General features: G+C 50.4%; 1 protein-coding gene and 1 long non-coding RNA gene across 11 annotated transcripts in view; one reads left to right on the top strand and one right to left on the bottom strand.

Annotated features, from left to right (window-relative positions):
- Positions 1-24,085, bottom strand: part of SKAP1 (src kinase associated phosphoprotein 1) — a 125,244-nt gene that overhangs the window by 60,531 nt on the left and 40,628 nt on the right. The gene's annotated exons all lie outside the window — the stretch shown is intronic.
- Positions 8,004-13,792, top strand: LOC101751838. The gene is made up of 3 exons (XR_213694.5): positions 8,004-8,131; positions 8,983-9,148; positions 11,448-13,792. It is a non-coding gene; the product is annotated as an uncharacterized LOC101751838 (long non-coding RNA).

The following is a 24,085-nucleotide window of genomic DNA, read 5'->3' as shown; positions in this document are numbered from 1 at the left end:
TCCGATGACGATGGCTTTTCTATGGACTTTAATGGGCCCCAACCCAGGAAGTGCAGTGCAGCTGAAGGTCTGGTTCTGTCCAGAGGCGTTTTGCCTCCCCAGAAGCAAAATGCCATCGATATCTCTGCTCCTCTTGCACCCATGCATGGGTTTGCTATAAGGCTGAGCTGAGCTGCCTCAATTTGCCCAACCAAAGAATGTGGATAATAATTAATCCCCCTCCGCTGAGTTTATCACAAGAACCATCTATTAAGTGCTCCGGGACAACCAGATGGAAGAGAGCAAACCCCACCAATGGCTACAAATGCACTATTCTTACAGGCATCCCCTCTGCCTGAACCAACGGCTTGAAACGTTCTGCTGGCAAAATTACTGCAACCCAACAAAGTCTGCTTTGAGGCCGAAGGGACGGCGTGGAGTGGGAGAGGGAATTCCTGCCCCAAACAGAGGATCCATTCCAGCTAAAAATAACACGAGTAAATAAATACAGATGCCAAACCCACAACAGGGAGGAGGGGGGGGTGTTAAAAAAAAAAAGCTTTTCATCCCTCTTTTCAGCAGCTCCAGCACAGAGCCTCGCCTGTCCCCAGCACGTTTTAATTCCCCTCTTGGGATGGCCGATGAGCTGCATTGAGCTGAGCAAGGAAACATCTGCTGGGCCTTCCATAAGCTTGCAATGGGTGCAGGGGATGCCACTTCCAGCCCTGCAGCCCCTGGGCGAGCAGCAATGTGCGGCCACAGCACCCTCAGTGCTACAGCTCTGAGCCCAGAGCATGGCATGCATCCGATGCATCCACAGTGCAAACACTCAGCCTCGAGGAATGGAAAGGTGAGAAGCAGCAGTGGTCGGACGTGAGCATCCCTGATCCCTGCACTCCTGCTCCCATTGTGTCCAATGCTCCTGCAAGGTAACCTTCCCACTGCTGGTTTCTCGGGTGACCCTGGAGTCCCATCTGCCCGAACACAAACTCCTGTGGCATGTGGAAAATGCATCTGGCCTGGCTCCAGGATGCCTCCTGCAAGACCGGCCCATCTGCATCTTCTCTGCTTTATCCAACTTTGCTCTGTGCCATATTTCCCCCCCCCCTTCTCCTTCAGGACAAGCTCAAAAATTAACCCTTTCTGCCCAGGCAAAATGAAGGTGGCACGAGAGCAAGTTTAGTCTGACTGACTTCAGCCGACACAAATCCATCTCAGCTCCAACGACTTCAATTAAATTACCCCCCGAATTTACTTGGCAGCGGGTAAGAAAATAACCCAGCACTGCTGCTTTGGTGGAAGCTCCAAGTTGCCCTGATTCTTTGGGGAGCCTTCCTGACGATGAATTGGTGTTTGAAGGGCTGTGGAGCGCAACCATGAGTCAAACACTGGCAAAGTGCAGGGAAACACCCCACCTCGAGCTCACCTGAGGGCATGGGACCTCAGGGTGCAGGAAAGCTCTCATTCGTGTTAATGGGGCCGGGATGAAGGAACCCAAACTGCCTGGGAATGAGGATCCAGAGCCCACGGGCACCTTAGGGAAATCCAAGCTATCATTAACAAATTAAACCCGAGCTTCAGGCTAGAACACATAATAACCTGAGAATTAACTCCATTGCATTCAGAGGATTAACGTTGTGCCAAGAGCTGATAATTAAAAGAGTCCCGATAAAGGCTCTGCCAAAAATTAATTAATAAAGAGAAAAACAACAGCCTGACATCAGATCTGTAGCTCTGATACATCAGGCAGCCCAACCAATGCCTCCTCCATGGGCGCCACCAACTTCAGAGCGTGGCTGGGTTACAAAATCAGAGCATCTCTATCCCATACTGTAAGCCTGGAGCTGCTCTTCGCCCCCAGCCCTTCTGCCCTTTGCTGCCCCCTCCTCTTGCTTTATCTTTTGCAATCAGGAGGGGGGGAAAAAAAAAAGACCAAGAAGAAAAAAGGCAGCCATGAGAAACACTCGTTAGGGACGTGGTCCAAAATCAATTTTAATTAAAGACACACCACTCCTGTGTTGAACACGGTTGGTTTGAGTGCTGCTGCTGGCCAGACGCTCTGGCCACCATTACTATGCATGGGAGCAAGCACTGCTCCCCATGGATCCAAACCATGGGGCTGGGACCCCACCGGTGGCTACAAATGACCATCGGGTCCCACTGCCCAGCAATGGGATTCGGTTGCTTTGGGAGAGGGGGGGATATGGGGTGAGAAGGTGCAGATGTTGGGGGGGAAATAAAGCATACAGAACGACGTGGTTTTATGAGCACTGCTGTGACCCAGAGTCGGTTGGTCACATGCAGCCGGTGCCCATTACCAAATCAATAAGCATTAAATCAACCTCATTTTCTACTATTTAAATTAACTATAACTGTTTTAATTGCAGATTCATAGCCTGCAAACTGCTTATTACGCTTTACATTATAGCTGAGATTTGCTTGCACGTTACAGACCATTGAGAGCACTCTGCAAAGCCATCGCCTCCCCCCACCCCCATTACAGCAGAGGGAAGAGAGAAAAGGAGGGAAGGGATGGGAATGGGGTGGGGGAGCTCAACACTATAGGGGTGTCCTGGGAGTTGGATGGGGGGGGACAGCATCAGGACTGGGTGCTGTGGGTCCAGCATGGCTCCAGGTTCTGGCAGTGCCCTTTTTGAGGTCTTTCTTGTGTCTCTCCCTGATTTCCACATTGCTTTCCAGCAAAGCACAGACTTGCTTGGTTGAAGAAATAAACCCCCATCCCACAGTTAAAGCCGGAGGGGGGGGGGGGAGCTTTTTAAGTGATCTTTGATAGTTTGCATCTCTCCTACAGAGAGCTCACACTTCTGTTTGGTGCGGGATGTCGCTGTGGCATTTGGCCTCTGTTGCTTTTTGCCTTCTTCCCATGCGGCCCCTGAGACAAGGAACGGTCTGTAGGTAAACGGGAGCCTGCTAATTTTTTATGGATGTCAGTCTCTTGACATGAGTGCGAGACAGACTGGTCCCTGGGTCAGTGGCAGTGACCCCAGCAGCACTAAAACATGCACAGAGTAAACACTCGAGGGTGGGCAGTGAGGGGTCTCCCCGCAGTGGCTCTGCTCTGCTCCGGCTCCTCCCCAGCACAGAGTGGGTCCCTCAGTCCCTATGTGGGAATGGGGACACCCCGTGGGACTTCCTGCAGCTCTGGGAGCTCCAAGCTCAGCCTGATGGACCCGGTGATGCAGCACGATGTGATGCATGCCTTTCTCCTCCCGCAACCCAAGGGGAAAACTTTGCCTCCTGACTTCTCACCTGCTCGTTTCTATATGTCAGAGAGGCACCAAAGCGAGCAGGTAACACATCCACCGCCTCTACAGCAGCCCCCTGCATCTCTGTCCCCATCTCACACCAATCCCAGGCTCTGCAGCTCCTGGCTTAGGGCTGCACCCAACCACCCACTCCCTAACGTGATTTTATCAGCAGTGCCAGACCTCTTTTTCCTTTTCCTTTTGTTTCTTTGCCAGGCCAGAGCAATCAGGGCAAGATCAAATGCCCTGTATTTGCAAGCTTTGCAGCCTGCAAAGCCATAGCCTCCCCCCACCCCCATTACAGCAGAGGGAAGAGAGAAACAGAGGGAAGGGAAGGGAATGGGGTGGGGGAGCTCAACACTATGGGGGTGCCCTGGGAGTTGGGGGTGGGGGGACAGCATCAGGACTGGGTCCTGTGGGTCCTGCATGGCTGCAGGTTCTGGCAGTGCCCATTTTGAGGTCTTTCTTGTGTCTCTCCCCGATTTCCACATTGCTTTCCAGCAAAGCATGCAGGCTGCCCTGCGTGGAGGGGGCTGTTTACAGGATCTTGCTCCGATCTCTTGGGTCTGAACAAGAAATTTAATTCTGGGCTCCCAGATTTTCTATCTGCACAGCTGGCTCTGTAACAGGAATTCTGCATGCATGCTGGGTATAAGCCGGGGCTGCTTTAACATCTAATTTCGGCACAGCAAGAATTAGCTCATCCATAAATGACAGCAGGCCTGCAGCTCCTCTGTCCTCTCAAATGCCCAAAGCACAGATTAGCGATAAAAATATCTGATTTTCTAGATGCTGTACTTGATAATAAGCTAGTGAATTCCCCTGGATGGGTCCCTTAAACGCTCCCTTTTACTCCACAACCTGCGCTCTGAGCAAATCCTGGCTTCCAAGGCTATGCCAGTGGACACCCCACGCTGTGCCTCCCCCAGACCCCAAGACTGGGCTCCATGGGGATGGCCAAGAGCAGGGATCAGGGAGCTAACCCATATCAGCATCCTCAGCCATGACTTTCAGCAGCCAACGTTACTGCCTGAGCACCGCAGCCATCAGTGTCTCTTCCTTCTGGCCCCCAGTGAGCACCTGGTGCTGTCACCCCACTGCTGTCCCCCCCATGCTGCGTGCAGCCACACTGAGGCTCAGCTTCCCCAGAGCCTGCACAGAATTTAGGTGAGATTTGCCCTTGGCCTCCTTCCCCCGGGCTGAGGGACTCCCCTCTTCCTCCAGAGCAAAAGGAACAAGGTGCTAAAAGGAAAGACCGAGCAAGTGAATGTTCATCGTGGGGTTTTGAGGGCGAGGGGACACCAAAGCACACGGATATTTCTACATAAGGTGTTCCTGTCCTACTCTCTGAGCTCTCAAGGTGAGGAGCACGGAGAAGACGCCGTACAGTGCCTACAAACAGCCCTTCTCCCCTACCACCCAGCTTTGCTCCATGCCTGTCCTCACGCCATGGTCCAATGGAGGGGCTCCACCAGCTGAGCTGCCCCATGGGCTCAATAGGAGACATCCCAGCAAGCAGCCAGCACGTGTGCAAGGAGGGAATGCTCACCTCCCATGCTCCCGGCCGCAGCCACGATGAGTAACGCATGGGACCCCAGAGGGAGGAGAGAAAAATGAGGGGATGCTCAGGGCTCTAATAGAGAGGCAAAGGTCCCCGCCCAGGTAGGAGAAAATGTGCAATAAAATTGGCCGATTTGGCTTAACAGGTAATTACAGAGTTAATAAAACCAGGCTCCTTGACACGATAGGTCCTAACGACGCAGCCCTTGTCATGGGCAGTAAGTGACTTTTTACTTTGCTGATCATTGATCCAGCAGACAGTAACAGCCCCGCATTGGATCGATGCAGCTGTCGCACGCCGGCAGTGGGGCCGTGCTGGCAAACCACGTGGAATTTCACATGAAGAAGTTTCCTGCTCTTGCACTGTGACCTGTTTGGAAATGAAACATCTGGCCATTTGCCTCTCCTGCTTTTAATGCAGAGATTAAACCACGCTGCGAGCTATTCGCCAGAAAGCTCCGTTTTATTTAAAGAGGGATAAAAAAAGGCAGCAGCAAATCTTATTGCGGAGGGGAAAGGGGGCTTTTTGTGTTTGTGAAGTTTGATTTTCATAAAGTAAAGCTCTGGAGGTCAGGAGAAAAGGAACGTAACAAGACAAGACAATCTGAATGCTACAACCCGGGACATTCGCCCCTCATCCTTCCAAGTCCCAACCAACACTCACTAGATTTCCCTTTGGAAACAAAACCTGAACGTTTTGGCCAGAAGGGGTGTTGTTATGGTGATGGAAGGAAGTTTTTATGGTGTTGGTTCGCACAGTGACCCCTCAGCTCCAGCTCCATCCCCATGCCCAACCCCATGACCATGACCATGCCCATCCCCAGCCCAAACTCCAACCCCAAGCCCAACCCCATCCCTATCCCCAGCCTCAGCTCCATCCCCATCCCCATCCCCATCCCCAACCCCAACCCCAACCCCAACCCCATCCAACCCCAACCCCATCCCCATCCTTTAGAACCCCTTTAGAACAACTGCTGTCCCATTTGGATGAAATCAGCTCCCAGACCCAGAGAAAAGCAAATATCGCAATGGCAGCTTGCTGGCATTTTGAGGGAGGGAAGGGCTGCAGCTGCCATTCCCCAGGTTTGATCACTCCAGCTACAAACACCTGCAGGGCAGTGACCCCGAGGCCCCGGTGTCCCCCCAGCTGTGGGCACAATGGGGACAGGAATGTCACCCTGTGCTGCCCCAGGTGCCACCTGCCCGAGCGCAGCACACCTGTGGCTCTCAGCCCTGCAGTTGGTATGAGCTGCAGGAACAAAGAAATAAGCTGGTTTAATATTTAACAGTGCCAGCGGGGCATCTTTAAACATTACACCATTTATTACAGGTTGCTTTAGAGTTGCTCCAGCTCCAGAAAGTTTCCACAGAGCCACTCAGCCATGCTCTGCCCAGGCGCGTGTTTTGTGTTGCCGGGAAGAAAGCAATTCATCAGCAGCTGGAATTTGGCACAGCCCCATGTGAGCAGCTCAGAGCTGAAGGGTGGGAGTGCAGTCTGCAGGGCCCGGGGTGGGAGAAGTGGGGCTGAGCCCCCTTTTGACACTGAGACCCCCCAAAACCCTGCGCACATCGCTGCTCTTTGGTACAAAGAGAGGGGCTTTGAGGTATATGGGCAAACATGGGGGAGGAAATAGCCCTGACTTAAGGACTCCTAACAAGGCACCGGGGTCAGCCCCATGCAGGACTTTGAGGAATGCCACTGTGTCCATCCTCAAGGATGGGATGAACAGGGAGCTGTCAGCTGGGCCCCAAAGCCAGCAATGGTGCACCACAACCTAAATGCAAAACTGCGGTCCTTAACTTGCTTGGACTGAAAGAAAACTATCCCAGCAACCTTTGCAGAAGGGGAGCACATCTGCTTAATAAACACACCTGGACCGGGCACATCTACCTGGCACCCCAGCCAACAACTCCCATGCCTGGCTGGGCACTGCAGCCCTGCAAGAAGCCGAGCATCAGATCTGCACCGACACCCACACACACACACTGCAGGAGACAAGAGGAACTTAAAACCACCCAGTTGCTTCTTCGCAAGCGTCCCCACTTTAACTAAATATTTGCCCTGTGTTTATACAGAGTGAGCTGCATGGCCTTTTATAGAGAGCTGAGCCAGCAGCAGCCCTCGCTGTGTGCCATTCACCTACAGATCCCTGGGATCCACAGCAGAGACGCAGTAATGATCCCTCATTTCATCAGTGAGGGGAAGGCAGTGAGTATTTGCTCAAAAACCCTGCTGAAGATTCATCTAAATCCTCTTTTTTTTTCCTTCCCCCCCCCAAAAAAAGGACATGGAGGGATGATAAAGCGCGACACGAACACCAAAAAGCAATCAAAGCCAAATCGTTGTCTGTTGGTGCTGCAGATTCCAGCCAGACGTGGGCACGGCGTCACACACACTGCAGGCTGACACTGAGGGCTGTGCAATGCAATGCAATGCAGACATTCCCTCCTGGCTACAACAGGACAGGGGGATGCATTCCCTTTTGCACTGCGCCCTTTGGAGCCAAGGAACACCTGCGGTTGGTGCTCACACAGCCCGTGCTTGGAGAGGACTAAAAGAGTGACAGCAAATGCAATATCGGGCATTGCACAAAAGGATGGTTCATCTCCAGAGCCCTCCAAACGCCTTCCACAAAACTCCCATCTATAAATAATACCCGCGCCGAAGTGGGGGTCCCTGCAGAGCGGGTCCCCATCCCGCAGAGTGCTTTATGTGCGCCTTGCAAAAGGCTGCTGGCGTTGGGAGGAGATTGTATTTTAAAGCAGGAGATAATGAACCTCATTTTGCAGGTGGGGGGACGGATTGGGGGGGGGGCGGGGGGGGGAGAATCATTGGCGCTATGCAGAGCTCAGAGCCTCCTCGAGGCTCTGTCTGCAGCCACTGCCTTTAAGCCTCCTCGGTGGTGTTGCCAGGACCCTGCAGGGACCCCCGGAGCTGTGCGGGGCTGAGCAGCACTTCTGCACCCAGCAGTGCTGCTGCTGCAGTCCCACTCATTGCAGCTGAGCACAGCACGGCCCTGGGGCACCTCGGAGAATAATTGGAGGTGAGGAAAAAACGCAGAGCTTTTAAAAGTATACATGAAATATTAAATTAAAAAAGAAAAAAAAAAAAAAAGAGAGAGAGAGAGATAAATTATAGATGGGTATACAATGCCCAGAGATGCCTCGATTTATACGGTGCCGTTTCCTGAGAGCAGCACAGCTCCAGGCAACAGAAATGAGGAGTCAAACTGAACAGCAGTGCTCAGAGTGACATCTTTGAACGGGGAACGGAGGCACCCCTGGGGCACCACGTAGAAATTATTGCCGAGCTGCAAAACAACAATGTAAGTTCATTTCATTGAAATTAACAGTAGTTTCCTCCCCTTGAGCACATGGGGGGGGTGGGAGCAGAGCGAGGAGCGGGGGGGGGGGGGTGGGTACAGAGCAGCAGTGCCACCCAAACGCTTCGGAGGGGCTCAGAACCGAAGGAAACTATTTCAGCATCGTGGACTGATGGTTTCTGTTTACAAAACGAAAGCAAAAAGGCTGTCGGGGTGATGGCTCCTCACTCCTCTGGAAGCCTTAGAACTGAAATTTGCCTCTTCTTTGACTGCTTTTCCTTTCCTCGAGCCCAAAGGTGCTCTGAGTTCCACGCAGTGAGTGTGGTCTCACGTGCACCAAACCCATCAGCGAGCCTCAAAAATCCTTTGGTCCAGAAATGGATATTTTTTGTTTATTTTTTTGCAAGCTGCATCTCCTGCTGTGATTTAATGGGATGGGATGACAGCAGTTGGTACACACTCCTAAAGTGAGCGCAGTTCGGATCTGCTTTGGGATGCCACAGCTCTGTGCTGCTCGGGGGGCACAGCTCACAGCCCCCATCCCTACAGCAGCACCGGGGCAGCACAGAACCTTCATGGGATGGGAGGGAGGTAACTGCAACCCTTGAAAAAGACAACCCCCGCTCAGAAAGTGCTTACACACGTGGTTAAGCCCCGCTGGCACAATTTGTTAAGTGAAGGCTGTTTTTAAGCATATGCTTCAATGTTTTGCTGCAATTGAGGGCACGGAGATGAGAGCTGGTGTTGGTTGGCCGCAGTGGCTCAGCAGAGCCATTTAAGCAGGGGAAAGTGGGAAAGTGCCTGAGAATGAAAACACTGCACCGATACGGACCGTTTTCTGCTGTAAACTTTAGGAGGAACTCAATCCTGCAGTGGAAATCTCCCAGAGGGAAGAACACAGAGATCCGAGGTCTCATCCCCCAAACCAAAGACCCTCCTGCTGTGGGGGTTTCGTAGCTCCCAGCCCCTCTCAGCTGCCCCCACTGAAGCCCACCTCATCCCTATGCTTTGTGCTTGCAGGTGGGTCCCAATGTGGGGGCGCTCTGCCTCAGTGCCACCCCCTGCCCTGCCCCGTGCCTCAGTTTCCCCCTACCCCAAAGGCTGCACTGGTGGAGGTGAGAACCCCAACCCTGCACCCGAGCATGGCTCTGCTGCAAACTCTTCTTTAAAGGCAAGGAGAGACGAAACATCCCCCAGAGATAACAAAACAAAAGGGGAAGCACTTAGAAATCCAAAGTGAAGACCCAAAGCCTTGTCCTCCTACCCAAGCTCAGTAATACAAGAGGTGGATGGGCTAACAGGCATCCCAAGCATTGGTAATGCCAGGGTCAGAACTGTGCCTGCTCCATCTGGGCACAGCACTCCCAGGCCCATTTCAGCTGGTGTAAATTGCCCAAACCCCATAATGAAGTTATGACAATTAGCAACAGCTGAGGATCTGTTCGTCTAATGAAGAGAAATACGGGGAGGAGGGAAGGAATTAGTTTTAAGGAAGAGCTCGTTGCAGAGCACACACAAATAGAGATCCCTACGAAGCATTACATAAGGAAAGAGGAAGAAGCCCGACCACATCCCATCCTCAGCAGTGGGATTTTTCTTCTCCCTTCAGCTGAAGGATGGAATTCAATCAAAGCTTCTCATGCACACACCGGGGGGAAACGATCCGCAAGTAAGCAGAGATGTAAATAGCGCTCAGAAAGGAGCTTTGCTGTGTTCTGCTGGGCTGCGGGCTGTTTTTTTTCCTGTTTCCCTCCAACAGGAAAGCCAGCCCTGCTGGGCCATATGTCACAGCTGACAGTCCCTTCCATCAGCAAACAATGGCCCCGCACTGACCAGGGTCAGCGGCACGCGGGCGCGCTCCCAGCGCGGTGATATCGGCACAAAACATTCGTCTCCAGCTCCGATTTTCTTCCTGTGATTCTCTCTTCCCCCCCCCCCCCCACCCCCCAGCGCTGAGGAATGAGGGCGAGGAGTGACCTGACTGCGTGGCCCAAACAAAGGGTGCGGGCGTGGGGTTTCCATTTGGGATCCAACCCCGCTCTCATCTCCTATCGACCCACGGATCAGCTGGCAGGGAAGCGGCTCCGTCCCTGCAATGTGGGATATGGGAATAAAATACATCGCCTCCGTACGCGGAGCGCAGCGGGGCCGTCCCACGTGGCAGCCCCATCCCTGCCACAAATGTCCCAAGGATGGCTGGGATGGAAGGAGCAGTGTGGGGTCATGCATGCAGGCGAGATGGGGCACAGCGGAGGAGCTCCGCGCTGCAGCCGCTGCTCCCTGAGCAGCACCGGGAGGTGCAGAGCTGAGAGCGGCCCGATGTCTGATGTCAGACACCCAAACAGAACCTTTTGGGGGGGCACAGATAACGGCCGGGAGAACAGAGGAGGAGAAAAAGGATGAAGGGGAATAAAAAGATCTGCTTTGCTGTCCTCGGGAAGAGCTGCTCGTGTTAAAATGCCAGGGAAAAAAGTGATTAGCAATGCTAAAATAGACTGCAGAATGTGGGGAGTAGAAAGTAGAATGTAGAATATAGAATATAGAACACGGAGTGTAGCATATAGAAGGTAGAATGCAGACTACAGAACATATAGAATATAGAATATAGGCTGTAGAATGTGGAATATATAGAATGTAGAATATAGTATGTAGAATATAAAATATAGAGAATGTAGAATATAGAATATATGGAATGTAGAAAATGGAATATAGAATGTAGAATGCAGAATATATAGAAAGTAGAATATGGAATGTATAACAGAACATCACAGAATATAAAATATGTAACAGAATATTTAACAGAATATCTAACACAGAATATTGAGTACAGAATATAGTATATATAATATAGAGTATGGAGTATAGAATATAGTATATCGAATATAGAATATAAAATATATAGAATATGGAATATAGGGTATAGAATATAGAGTGTAGAATATAGAATGTAGAATATAGAATGTAGAATATAGAATATATAGCATGTAAAATATAGAATATATAGAATATGGAATATAGAGTATAGAATATAGAATGTAGAACACAGAATATAGAATATATAAAATGTAGAATATAGAACGTAGAATGTAGAATATAGAATGTAGAATATAGCATATAGAATGTAGCATATAGAACAGAAGCCCTGCAATGCAAAGCTCAACTCAACCACTTCAATCCCCCGACGCAAACACCAACAGAACCTCCTGACCTGAAGTCCCCATTTCTCAGTGCCCCATTTATTTGTCGGCTAATTACGTTTCCCAACGTTCATTTCTTTGCATTTGTTTTCTTTCTTTTTTCTTTTTTTTTTTTTGTGAAGGAAGGAAGGAAGGAAGGAAAAGAAGAGCCGACGCTCTGCAGCCGAAAGGGCTTTTTAAACATCTGTCACCAGAAACGCATACAACAAAACCAGGCGGCACTGAATTCTGCCTTTTTACCACTGCTAAATTCACGCTCCGGAAGTTTTCCTAGGGCCGCTTTGCAGCAGGGAGAAATCAGAAAATACATTAAAAAATATGGAGAAAAAAAAAAAAAAAGGAAAATGCCCCCTTTTTAGGCAATTCCTGCTGGTTTCACCCCAAAAACGGGGGAGGCGAGGGCTGCAGAGCCAACACCTGAGCGCTGCCGAGCGCTGCCGGAGGTGCTCCGTGGCTGTTTACTCCGAGTGCCATCTGGCTGTATAGATATAATAACAATTATTCCATCGAGGTATGCAGCTCCCTAAATCATATTAATACACAACGATTCCGCCGGCCTTATAGGACGGGCTGTTTCTGCGTGCTCCCATTTAACCCGGGTAATGCGCTAAAACAAGCCTGCCTCATCATTAAGAATTGATTTTTTATTTATGGGAGCGTCGCTTGCAATCCCATGATATCCCTTTGTGATTCGGGAGGACGGGGGGCTGCAGCCCGGCGTTCATCTCGTTTTATGGCACGTCTTTAACAAACCCACAGCATCTTTGCTGCATTCGGATCTTTACGCCGTGATTTGTGCCCCCGCGCGCGGATGCTGCTCCGCCGCGCTGCCGCGGAGGGTCTAATATACTTCATTAGCTGTATTACATCAGATAAGGCTTTGATGCCTTTAAATTATTTAACCTTGGTAGAGCCCGCCGGGACCGCATAAATTACAGCCCCGCTAATGAAAATCATTCGTTAGGCGATTCAAAAAGACAACGGGAAAAGGGATGTAAATATCTCCCCGCATCAACTGCTTCCCATCAAAGGTATCCCAGAGCACGGAGCAATGGGCAGCTTCCTCACATCAGCACCGAAACATCTGGGGCAGCAAAAGCACGTTTTTGCACTATTTCCCCCCTCGTCCCCATCTCTGCATCCTTCCTCTCTGCTGCCTTTGGAAGGGGTGCAGGGGATTTATTTAGCTCCTAAGTACACATATAGACGTCCAATGCTTTCGCCTGGCGCTCCCTAAAGTCAGAACGCACGGAGCAGCGATGGCAAGGAGCAAAGTGGGGCTCACCCTAAGGCCCCCCATTGCCCCACTCCATCCCAAACACAGCACTGGGGCTGCTTGGACCGACCCAAACCCACCTCCTTCCCACCGAGCTGTTATCTGAGCGTTAAGTAATCAAGCCGGCACATTTAATTTAGATTCTCCCCCACTAAGTATCTCACGGGGGACATCTTTAATAACACCTTCCGCCATCCATATCACTATTATGGTAAATGTTGCTGCATTAATTTCATCTTGCTCACTTTGTGTGGTTTTTTTTGCCCCGCTTTTGCACGTGGAACCCATTGCTGGGGGGTGGGCTGGGTCAGGCCCCCACATCACGAGGCTTTTGGAAGGGGGTCTGAGGAAGGACAGTGGGATTTCTTACCTATCTTGGTGAATAAAGGCCACGGAAGCACTGCCTCCCTTCTTTTTGCACTTGGGTTTTTAATGTTTTGGGAAGACTGCTCAGCACGACCTGCACAGAGCAGGTCCGCAGGTGTGCCATGGCACCACGCTCCTTGGGCACAGTGATCCCCAATGGAGCTGTGACCATCTTCCTCCCCACTCCCAACACCCAAACCAAGCTTCAGAAAGCCCAGCAAAAATAAAACCAACCCACGGCGATGCTGGAATGTGAAGCGTCCTGGAAGCAGAACCACATCCCCAAAACAGGAGATCCATAGGATGGATGGACGCAGCTTTGGGGCTCCAGAATGGTTTGGTGCCACCACGCAGCAACTGCTCAGCTCTACCCAAAGAACTGTCGGGGCTGTGGGCTGCTCTCCTGAGCTTTGCTCCAATGCAGAGTAACTCAACCAGGATAAATCAGAACCCATGGAGACTTTTGGCTGTGGAAGCAGCTGAAACCTCCCCCTGTGCCCACAGCCATCCTCGCACCATCCATAGGATCGCAGACGGTGACCCTGATAAAACCCCACCTTTAAAGCAGTGATTTAAGAATGGCAATTCCATTTCCCAGCTCCCGCAGATATAAAATCAGAACCCAGCTGAAGCCGAATGCATTTCCCCTGCTTTAATTACTGCACCTTAGTTTGTTTCAAAGCTCTTTTCTTTTATTTTCCCCTTAAACCTGTAAAATATGCCCAGCGTGGAGTTAGTTTTACCGTTCAGCTGATAAACCATGAAAAACATGGGGTTTGCAATGAAACTGCTGACAGCAACAGTAAAGACAGAGCGCTGCCATTGGGTGCTGCTGCAATTTGCCTTCTATGGCCGTCTCTGAAACAAAAAAGCTCCACATGCAGCATGCAAAGAAGTTACAAGTGTGCGTGCATTGGGGGCTGGAAGGGGGGGTGAGCACATGTGAGACGAGGAGGGCGGGTGGTCGTGGCAATGGGAGTGGGGGAGAGCTGCAGATCAATCATTTATAATTAACAAAAATCCGATTGGTGCTTTAAATAGAGATCAATGTGTTGCAGGCTGAGTGGATTGCGAGGATGTATTCACCTTCTCGTAACTCTCCTAGCAAGCTGTCACACCTACAGAATCACCATTTGTTTTGTTAACAAAGCTTCAGGGGGCGCCAGGCTCTCATTGAAATTTCATTAATCTAATGGAGTAAAGTCCTATAGAAAAAAATCAAATTCTCGTTGGGCGAGATGGTACCTGGGAAAGATAACCTCTGTTTGAACTCCCCGACTCTGATCGCTCTGCTATTAGTCTGAGGAAATAGACAGCAACTAGGATGATTACAGCCACCGGCCTCAACATTTCCCCCCCCCCCCCTCCTCTTTCTCTAACCACCACCACCACCACCACCCCCTTTCCCAAGGAGCAATTTCCAGCGCCAGCACCGGAGTGGCTGCATGCGGTGCGGAGGGGTCGGGGCGATGCGGGGCTGTGTGGGTGGGGGGCTCAGGGCACGGCCCTCCTGGGGGCATGGCAAGGCGAGCACGTGCAGGGTGGGCTCCCTCCTGGAGGCATCTGGAGCCACAGCAGCGCTCGGCGGATGCTGTTGGGTCCTGGAGCTGCACCGTGTGCTGCCCAGCGTATCCTACCCATCCCACGGCGCCACGGTTGAGTTGTGGAATGGCTTTAGGTTGGAAGGAACCCTAAAGTTCCAATCCCCATCATTCCTCACTCCTATGAGAAAAGCAAAGCAAACAGAGCCCCAACCCGCAGTTCTCCCTATGGAAACCCACTCCTCAACCCTTCAGACCTTGCTGGATGTTTTCAAGGGAAAGCCTTGGGAAATATCTACCTTTGCCAGACGTTTCCCAGGGAAAACATTTCCGCTGCTGCCGGACAGATGACCTTTAGGGACAGGGCAAGCAGCTCTTGCTCATGTTTTGAAGATGTTGCATTTGGAATATTCCAGGAATCCCAACAACTGGAGTAACACAATCGCAGGAGAATCTCAACTTTCAGCTCACACTCCTCCCAAATTCCTCGTCCTCTTGTTTGTGGGAAAGGACAGGAAACTTGAATCCAAGAGAGGAAGGAGCATTACAAAAATAATCCCACGGTTTTCTGAATGCTTGGGATTGCTGCTGGAGCAAGGTCTGCAGAACTAAACACCGGTTTGAAATGGATGCTTGCAGAGGTGCTACTGAGCGCAGACACACGTAACGCTAAATGCTGCTAACCAAACAGCAGTCGGTTCACAAATTCTTTTAAACGTCTTGGAAAAGTGAACCAGCCCTTCCTCCTTTCTCACATCACTCATCCATAAGGTGGCTTATAAAGTCCAGCTGCAGTTTTTATTCTGGAGGACTTGCATCACCCAACACGCCACTCGATGTGCCATCTGTGGCATGCGGTTCTGAGTCCTTGGCCAACTGTCAACATGAAAACAATAAAACAGGGACCATGCCATTCTTTCAAATTAAAGCACTCCGGCGATAAATAGAACTTTAAATGGATCGGACGTGGAAATGAAAACCTGAAAAATCTCATCTGACTGAGCATAAATTTAACTGCGTCGGATAAAGCGGTTGTGTCACTTTGCCCGCATCACTCGATGCAGCCATTAAAAAAAAAATAGGGTATTTCCTTTCTGTTTACAATCTAAATACACGGTGCACTCCATCTGAAACTGTCACCAGTCCTTACGGGAAGCTGAGCGAGCCCCACTCTTCTGGGAAGGGCTCCTGCTCCCTCTCGCCGAGGGTTGTCCTCCCATCTCCCATTGCATCCAAATGCTTTGCAGCAAGCGCCTTCTTCAGCACTGAACCTCCACAGCGGGGCTGGAAACCCACCCAGAACCTGAGGGAAAAGCTCGGGGTTCTCTGTGGCTCCTTCAGAAACACGTGGTCTTTGAGATCTGAGTGTCAGGTTAGGGTTGGAGCATCCTGAGAAGACCTCTGGTGCCATGGAAGCATCCATCTTTGGAGGAGAGATGATGGCCTCAAGTTCAGGTTGGATATTAGGAAACATTTCTTCTCCGAGGCACTGGCACGGGCTGCTCAGGGAGGTGGGAGACTCACCATCCCTGGAGGGGTTCAAGGAGCATGGAGATGTGGCACTGAGGGACACAGCCAGTGGGCACGGTGAGGGTCGGCTGTGGTTGGACTTGGGGATCTCGGAGGTCTTCTCCAATCTTAATGATTGTATCATCTCCTACAGCCGACATTGCAGAGCCCACCCCACCTTTGGATGGCTGAGCTGCAGCTGATGGCGGGACACCCAACACCCCCCTGCTCTTGGTAGGTAGGAGCAAAGCACACCAAGCCCCCAGCCCACAATGCTGTGACAGCACGAGGGGACAACATGAAAAAGCATGTGGCAAATACTGGTGGGGAGAGGTGGGGGTGGGGGGGGGGCAGCAGGTGGGTCGTGTTGGGGGCACCGTGGGAACGGCGGCTGTGGGATGGGGGTGATGGGATCGGATGCAGACACCATGGGAGGGGAAGGCGAGGTGAGCTGAGCCAGCAGAAAATGAGGCTGCAACCGGAGCCGGTGTCTGCTGGGGAACAGAAGGAGCCTGACGGAGACGGGAGGCAGGCAGGGATTCAAGGAGAGGGCAACATTGAAGGAAGACAAGAGGCGATTATGGTTTTGGCAACACACGCATTCCTCTCTCCCTGATGTCCCCACCTGGCGCAGCTCTGTGCACTGATGGATATTTTTCCTGTGTGTGCCCTGCATGCCCAAAGTGCTTCCCTTTCTCAGGAGCCTCAGTTTCCTCCATGCTGGGGATCCACCTGTGGCATCAGCTGCCCGTCCTCCACCTCTTATCCCTGTTAATTCGCTTCAAGATACGCACTGGAAGTGACTTTACCTTTCTGAGCCAAAAGGGATGAAGGACAAGCAGTGGTGGGAGAGAAGCTAAAGACACCACCAAAAGAAAAAATAATTTAAAAAAAATAGAAAAAGAAAAGAAAAAGAAAAAGAAAGCTTTGTTTAAAGCACAGCACCTTTCTGGGCATCTGTCTCCTAGCAGAGAGAGAGCAAGACTGTGAGTGAGAGAGAGATGTGCGCACACACACCCAATTGCAAACACACACACACACACGCAGATGAGCCTTCAGGGAATTGTATGAACTTTTGAACCAGAGATGCAGAGACAGAGCCTAGCCTGTTCCCACTTTAATAAACAATTTTTTTTTTCCTTCAATTAATTAAGGTTTGGAAAGAAAAAAAATTGCAGAAGAGAAGTAATTTAGCATGCAGCGCGTACTTTACAGATGGATCCTACCTTTGGATGCTTATTAAATCTATGCATGATTGCGCTAGAGAAAATTAATCGCATTGTTTTTCACTATTCAGAGGGGTTTGCAAACAGCAAAGAAAATGATGCAGAGCTCTGGTTCCCCCACCCCCTCCCCACTCCCCCCATTCACACAGTAACAATAAGGACAGAAACCTAATTCACGTGGTGCCAGGATGAGCGCGCTGTGTGCTGGGGATGGCAGAGCTTCAACTCGAGTAGGACTCACTGCACAACACACCAGCATGTGAGTGGTTGTTTCCAGCACTCAAAAAGCCCTCTACCTGAATTTCTCACTCTAGGAGCTCTGAGCTATTCAGCTGAAGAGTGTGGGGTTTTGGTCAGATGTTGCTGGGAAGAGAGAGCTGATGGACTGCGATAGAACTGCTGGATTTTGGCTTGTTGAGTAATGCTCAAATCCTCAGTCCTTTGGTGATAAAATATATTTGGAAACATGCAGGGTACTGACAGAACTGCCCAGGGAGCCACGAGAGATCTGCCTCTCATCAGCCTTAATAAAAGATGGTCACATTCTGTCCTTTCCTCCCTCTGTAATGGCACTCAGGCTGCTTCAAACCCAACTCAAACCAAACAAGCCAAACCAAATCTAACCCAACACAACCAAACCCAACCCAACCAAGTCCAACCAAACCCAACTAAACCCAACCCAGCTCAACCCAACTCAACCCAACCCAGCTCAACCCAACTCAACCCAACCAAACCCAACCCAATCCAACCTTACCAAACCCAACTAAACCCAACCCAGCCAAGCCAAACCAAACCCTACTCAACCAAGCCTTACACTCAGCTTGCAAGGACAACATGTTCCTAAAGGACGCAAAAGAATCACAGGGTTTTCCTTCAGGTGCACCAACGTTCCTTGCTAAACCCTTTCACACAGCTGGGTTTTTAGCAGGAATAACTCCCTTTAGGCAGCAAATCCACCATTTTTTGTTCAAAATCCCAAAATATATTTGAACCTGGATCTCACTAGGACAAAAAGATCATAGTTCCCATCTTTCTCCCCTCATTTCTCTCTTCTCTCCACCTAAAAACATACAGGAGTCCATAGCTTTGAATCCCACGGATTGGGAATTGGCAAGTTTGATAAACAATTCCAAGTTTTAAGGGAATCTGAAGGGAAAGGGGGGAGGGGAAGGAGTTGGCCAGAAGAGAGCCAGAAATGTCAGGAATTTGGTAGAGGAAATGATGCTGAGTTGGATATTCTCAGCAAATATTCTTCCTTCCTTGAGATAATCCCTACAAGAATGGGCTTAGGAGGGTGCTCAGCTCACAAACCCCACGGTGATGCACACTACTATACGTGCATAAGAAAATGAACCCAGATCATCACTTGAGCTAGGCTACAACTGGGGAGAATTATGGAGACTAATCAGGTAAAAATCCGACATTAGGAGCAACCATATGGAGAAGAGCTCCTTAACCAATGCAACAAAGGAGCATGACAAAACACCCCAATTTTAACATTCCTACCACCACCTGTCATTTCATGCTGCAGTTTGCAAAGGAGAAACCTCGCCTCTCGTTGCTCAAACAGCATGAAGAAAGAGATGGAAGCTAAGATTCACAGGGCATCGCTGCCCACTCCCACTGGCTCTGCTCCATTGCTAACAGCATGTTCCAGACGTGCATGCAGCTGAGATGAAAGCAGAAAAGGATTATTTTTTGGTATGAAGGATCTGCAAAGGGAATTTTTTGCACAAAATCCTCCCGACGCTTTACAACCCACATCCCAGCCTGCTTTACAACAGCATCCTGAAACAGTTATGCCCTTATTACGGCATTTCAGTGCATTAAAAATACATTGGGCAAAGCAAATAACTTTAAAAAACAAATTTTCACCAATGTGGAGCTATAACATTAATTGCTGGGCTGTTTACATGTCTGCTGCTTTCCTCCCAGCTATTGCTATCACATCTCCAGCTGTAAAGGTAAGGGACAAAACAAACATCCAGGGGGTTCTGGCTTCCTCCTGCCAGCAGCTCACGCAGCTCTCAGAGCTCTCACATCGCTACCCATTTCCTTGCATTGCATTTCCCTTGCAGAAGCCCTGACGCCCTTCAGTGTGTGCCTTACTGAGCACATTTGTGCTTTCCTGAGTGCCACTTCGGTTTATCATCAGTGCAAGAGGAAAGAGCACTGCAGGGCTGCAAGTGTTCTCAGTTCATTACATTCAAAGTTGCATCTCCTTCTGCAGAGATGCAGACCCCGACTCAACCAACCCCACGCAGCAATGGACATCAGCACAGGACCATCACCTCCCCCTGTGATGCATGAAAAGGGCCTCAGCCACACAGATCGCAGCTGATTTGCCAAAGTTCTTTTACATTATGGTTACAGCTCTCTGCCTATTAACTCATAATAATAGGGCCATAACAACAATTTTTAAAAACAAGACAATGAAGTCATACTGATAAAATAGGCCATAAACAGGGATCTATCGCCCGCTTATTGCTTTGTAATGATGAAATACAACTTACCCTCACTTACATGGAAACGGGAATTATCTTTTTTTAAGTCGCATCTATTAAATAAATTATCTCCAAGTTCTGTTGTCTGGGAGACACCACACATCAGCCAACCCTCATCGTTTGGCCCAGGTGGGGAATGGGAGTAATAAGGAACAGCATGCACTAAAGATGCACGCTCTGCTCCTTGCTTCCCATTCGGGAACCTGCAGAACCTCTCGGTCCTATTCCCCCCACCCCAGGAGCTGAGCAGGGACACAGATCCCACACGTGGGGACTTGTAGGATCGAGCCATGTCTTCAGGGCCATCAGCAGCCACAGAAGCCCAACTCCTGCGGGTTCAGCTCTCTGCAGCTGGGATGGGATGGACGTACACCCCGAGGCCTTTGGCCAAGGAGATAATGCTGTTCCCATTCCTATTCCCATTGTTTAGAGCAAGTGAGTATTTTCACAGCTGTCCTGGGGTCTCTGGAACTCGCAGTCAGGCCCTTTGGACACTGAAACTCAGGAAAGCAATTAAGCACATGCTTACGTGTGTGGTGCTGATGACAAATCATTTTCTGTTCTGGAGCTTGGAGAGAGACTGCCTAATTGTTTTCAAGAGAGCTTCCAACAGCAAACGCCACACTTCTGGAGTTCAGAAAAGCTTCTGGGGCACACAAACTGAGCGGGGGTTCACCAGGAGGGAGGATGGAAATGGATGAGCTCCCAGGAATTGGTCTTCCCACTCCGAGCCCACTGCACAAGACCCATTTCTGGCTTTGCAGACCTGCTGCTGCTGCAGAGGCAGATGCCCTTCACCCAGATTTGGCCTCACAGAGCAGGAAGACTTTCCTTTTCCTACAGAGCACGAGGCAGAGATGTGGCGCAAAGGTGAATTACCCAAAGGGCCGCGTGGGGAGGATGAGCACAGCCCTGTGCCCACTGCCACCCCAATTAACCCGGAGCAGATGGCCATGCCTGCACACTGCCACGTTGCTGTCCTGCACACAACCTGCAGTGTTATGTGCACACGTAATGCAATAAATCCATTGCACAGGGTGCAAGTGCACAACGCCAGCTCGAGTGCACGAGCAGCAGCGGGAGTTATTGCTGAGTGCAGAACACGTGCACAGAGCAAGCTGCTCAGCAGCTGCATGTGTTGCCAGTTGCCCTTTTCGATGGGAAGGAGCTCTGCAGCACTCTGGAAATGCTGGGCAGTTTTTGAAAGATGAATCTGGTGTTTGTTAGGCATAAAGCTCAGAATGTGCTGTGGGAGGTGGGTGGTATTAGGGGGAGGTGGGAGGGCAGCCCTGGGCTTTTGCTGCACAGCCTGAGCTCAGGATGCTGATGAGGTGGAATTCTCTTTGCCCTTCTGCTCGAGCTCTGAGGAAGGCTGTTACAAAGCTTGCTGCCATCGAGGCTTTATGGAGGCTGTGCTTTGGCACAAGCCAGGTACAGCAGACATAACCATCCCCACTTTGTATCACAGAATCATAAGACAGCATAGGTTAAAAGGGACCTCAGACATCACCTACCGTATCCCACAAAGCACTTCTGCTCTGCGACCCACGGGGAAACTGAGGCAGAAGGACATCCAGCCCCATTCTCATGGTCCTCACATAGAACTTCGGGCTGAGAGCAGAGAGCAAAACCTCCCCTCTGGGCCAAACGATGCCCGGGATGCTCTGCCCAACATCCCCAATTCATCTGAGGTTTTTTGGGGCTGGAGGGGGGAAAGGGGGGGGGGGATGCAGGAGGCCTGGACTGTCTTTCGGGGTTGCCATGGCTGCAAGGTCATCCCTCCAGACTTGGCTCTACCAGCAGAGTTCAGACGGGTCAGCGTGTGACCGCCTCAAACCCCGAGGTTAAAAGTTCAAGCGGTGACGGAAAAACCAATATGTCCACGCAGAGTATGCCCTACAATTTATTTCAATTTACATCAAGCCATGCATATAAAATTTAGATAAATTCTATTCAGATCTGATGTTGCCTGACACACAATGTATGCAAACAGATGTCTTTGGGGCTTTCGCTCAGCTTTGGGGAGGAGACGGGGTGCGAAGTTAATATGTATTAATAGCAAATATCAATTGGGGGGGGGGGGGGGGGGATGCTTTTGTTTTACAGAATAGCAGGATGGAGATTTTAGGTTTAAAAAACACCCGATTCCCTTCGCCCGCCTTTAATTCTTATCCTCCCTTTGTAATTTCCCCAGCTCTCCCAATCCATGCGGGGTCATATTAAGAAAGATAATGAGTATTTACAACTGCAGCCCCGCTTGTCACTGCAGTTATAGCCTCTATTTATATCCCGTGCCACTTTCTCCCGATTCCTGGTGACTGATGGCTTTGATTTATATTTGAACACGATCCCCCCCCTTTGCTCCCCTCTCCTCCGGTCCCCACCTCCGGGTGGCTGCGGAGCGGCCCCGTGGCCACGAGATGGCTCCTGGAGCCCTTCTGCAGCCGGGCTGGAGCTGGGGGGGGGGGGGGGGGGGGTCCGCTTCATCCCACCACCCCCTAACTTGAAGGGCTCGTCGGCTGCTGCCCCGGGGTCGGGAATGAGGGTGGGAGGAAGAAAAGGATGGAAGAGAATTCGAATATCTGTATATTGGATAGATGTGTGTAGATAGATATTGATTACATATGGAGAAAGAAAGATACATAGAGAAAGACATTATATACGTATATTTATATACGCATACATATATAGATATATATACACGTACATATATATACCTAACCATACATGTAAAACCAGGGCATGCAAAATGCTGGAGAAAACAAGGGTTTCCTATCACTTCATGGCAGAAACCCATCCCCGTGCTGTCCAGCTCACCTGGGGGCATTTTGGGGACCAGCAACAAAAAGAGATGCCCACCCCCATGGGCTGCAGCTTTTAGAGCGGGCGGCTGCAAGGTGAGGCTGGAATGATAGAAGCGGAGCGTTGTGAAGATGCACTGCAGGCTCATAAAGAAAATGAGCCAGATTGGCTCTCTAAGTTGCTTAACGAGAAACAGTTGCAGTTGAAGGGGTGCTGGAGGGGTCGGCAATGAGGAGCTGCAGTGCTTCTTCCGAAGGGCACTCAGCTGCAATGGGCACTCCTGCAATGAGCAGAGCCTCCTGGCTTCCCACACATTGATGTCTTATAACGAAATAAAACAGCCGTGGAAAGCTGCTTTATTCTAGAGTAAGGCAGCAATTAATGACATCAACTAACAGCCACCTTTTACCTCCCTCAGTTTTAATTCCCCCGGAAAATAATGGGGGGAAAAAAAAAATAACATCATCTACAAATTCTTTCGTCCGTCCCATCAACGTGAAGGCGTCGTGTTCTGCTTAACGCAACCCGGCCGGAATTCCATACATCAGAATATAAACCCAATTCTCTTTACCTGCCAGGATTTCCTCAAGAGAGCAATTTCAAGGTCACAAAGAATGGGCCGAATCCTGAAGCCTTTTATTTGCTTTTCTTTCGGTAATTATTCGGACTTTGGGGGGAAGAGTTCTGCCCACGACCGCGGCCCATCCGAGTACCGCCTAAGTGATGGTTTAATAAAGATTTGGTGCATTAAGGTGTGGGTTTGGGGTCAGGTGGCAATCGCCCATCCGAGAGCACGGGGGGATGCTGGCGTTACAAATAGATGTGCGAAACCTTCCGCTTGTTCCCAGCAGTTCCTTATTCCGGGATGGGAAATTAATGGCCTCCCCACTTTTCAATGAGTAAAAACGAGGGAATAAAACCATTTCAGAAGCCCTCCATTTCTCCATACGTACAAAGTGCCTTATTTTCATCATCCCTGTCAGTTATGACAAGCGCCGACTGGACAAATACCAGCGCCAGCTCCGGCCATTCGTTTCTATCCGTGATGATTTGAGCACGGGGCTCAACTGACTAATAATATATAGGAGCTCCGTTGTTGGTTTGTTTTTGTTTTGTTTTGCTTTTCCTACGGAAGCACCAATAAACTACAAAAACAAGGCAGGGAGGTTTCGCGATGCTTTGCAGCGCTTAGAGCTATCGCGTCGCCGGCTCCAGATCTACCAAAAAATGGACATTTCAGCCTTTAGAAGGCACCAAAAAAAAAGGGGGGGGAAAAAGCCTTTGGCCCCTCAGCCCACCTCCCCTGCATGCGCGGCCGCTCGCTGCAAGCAATAAGATTTACAGCAGCCAGCCGCCTTCGCTGTAGTTGCGGCGACCGTTTCTTTTCTATCCGTTCCAGCCCGCAGCTCCCAGCACCCCTCCAAGAACAGATGTCCCGGAGAAGTGCAACCATTCATCCTAACAGCAGTTTGGGGGGTCAGTCCCGCAGGAGAGGGCTCTGCCATTGCCATGAGAAATGGACTTTTGTGATGAGCC

The sequence above is a fragment of the Gallus gallus genome, chromosome 27 (assembly GCF_016699485.2).
Source record: "Gallus gallus isolate bGalGal1 chromosome 27, bGalGal1.mat.broiler.GRCg7b, whole genome shotgun sequence".
NCBI lineage: Eukaryota > Metazoa > Chordata > Aves > Galliformes > Phasianidae > Gallus > Gallus gallus.
Note: the sequence above shows the minus strand (reverse complement) of the source record. Positions and strands in the feature narration are given on the sequence as shown.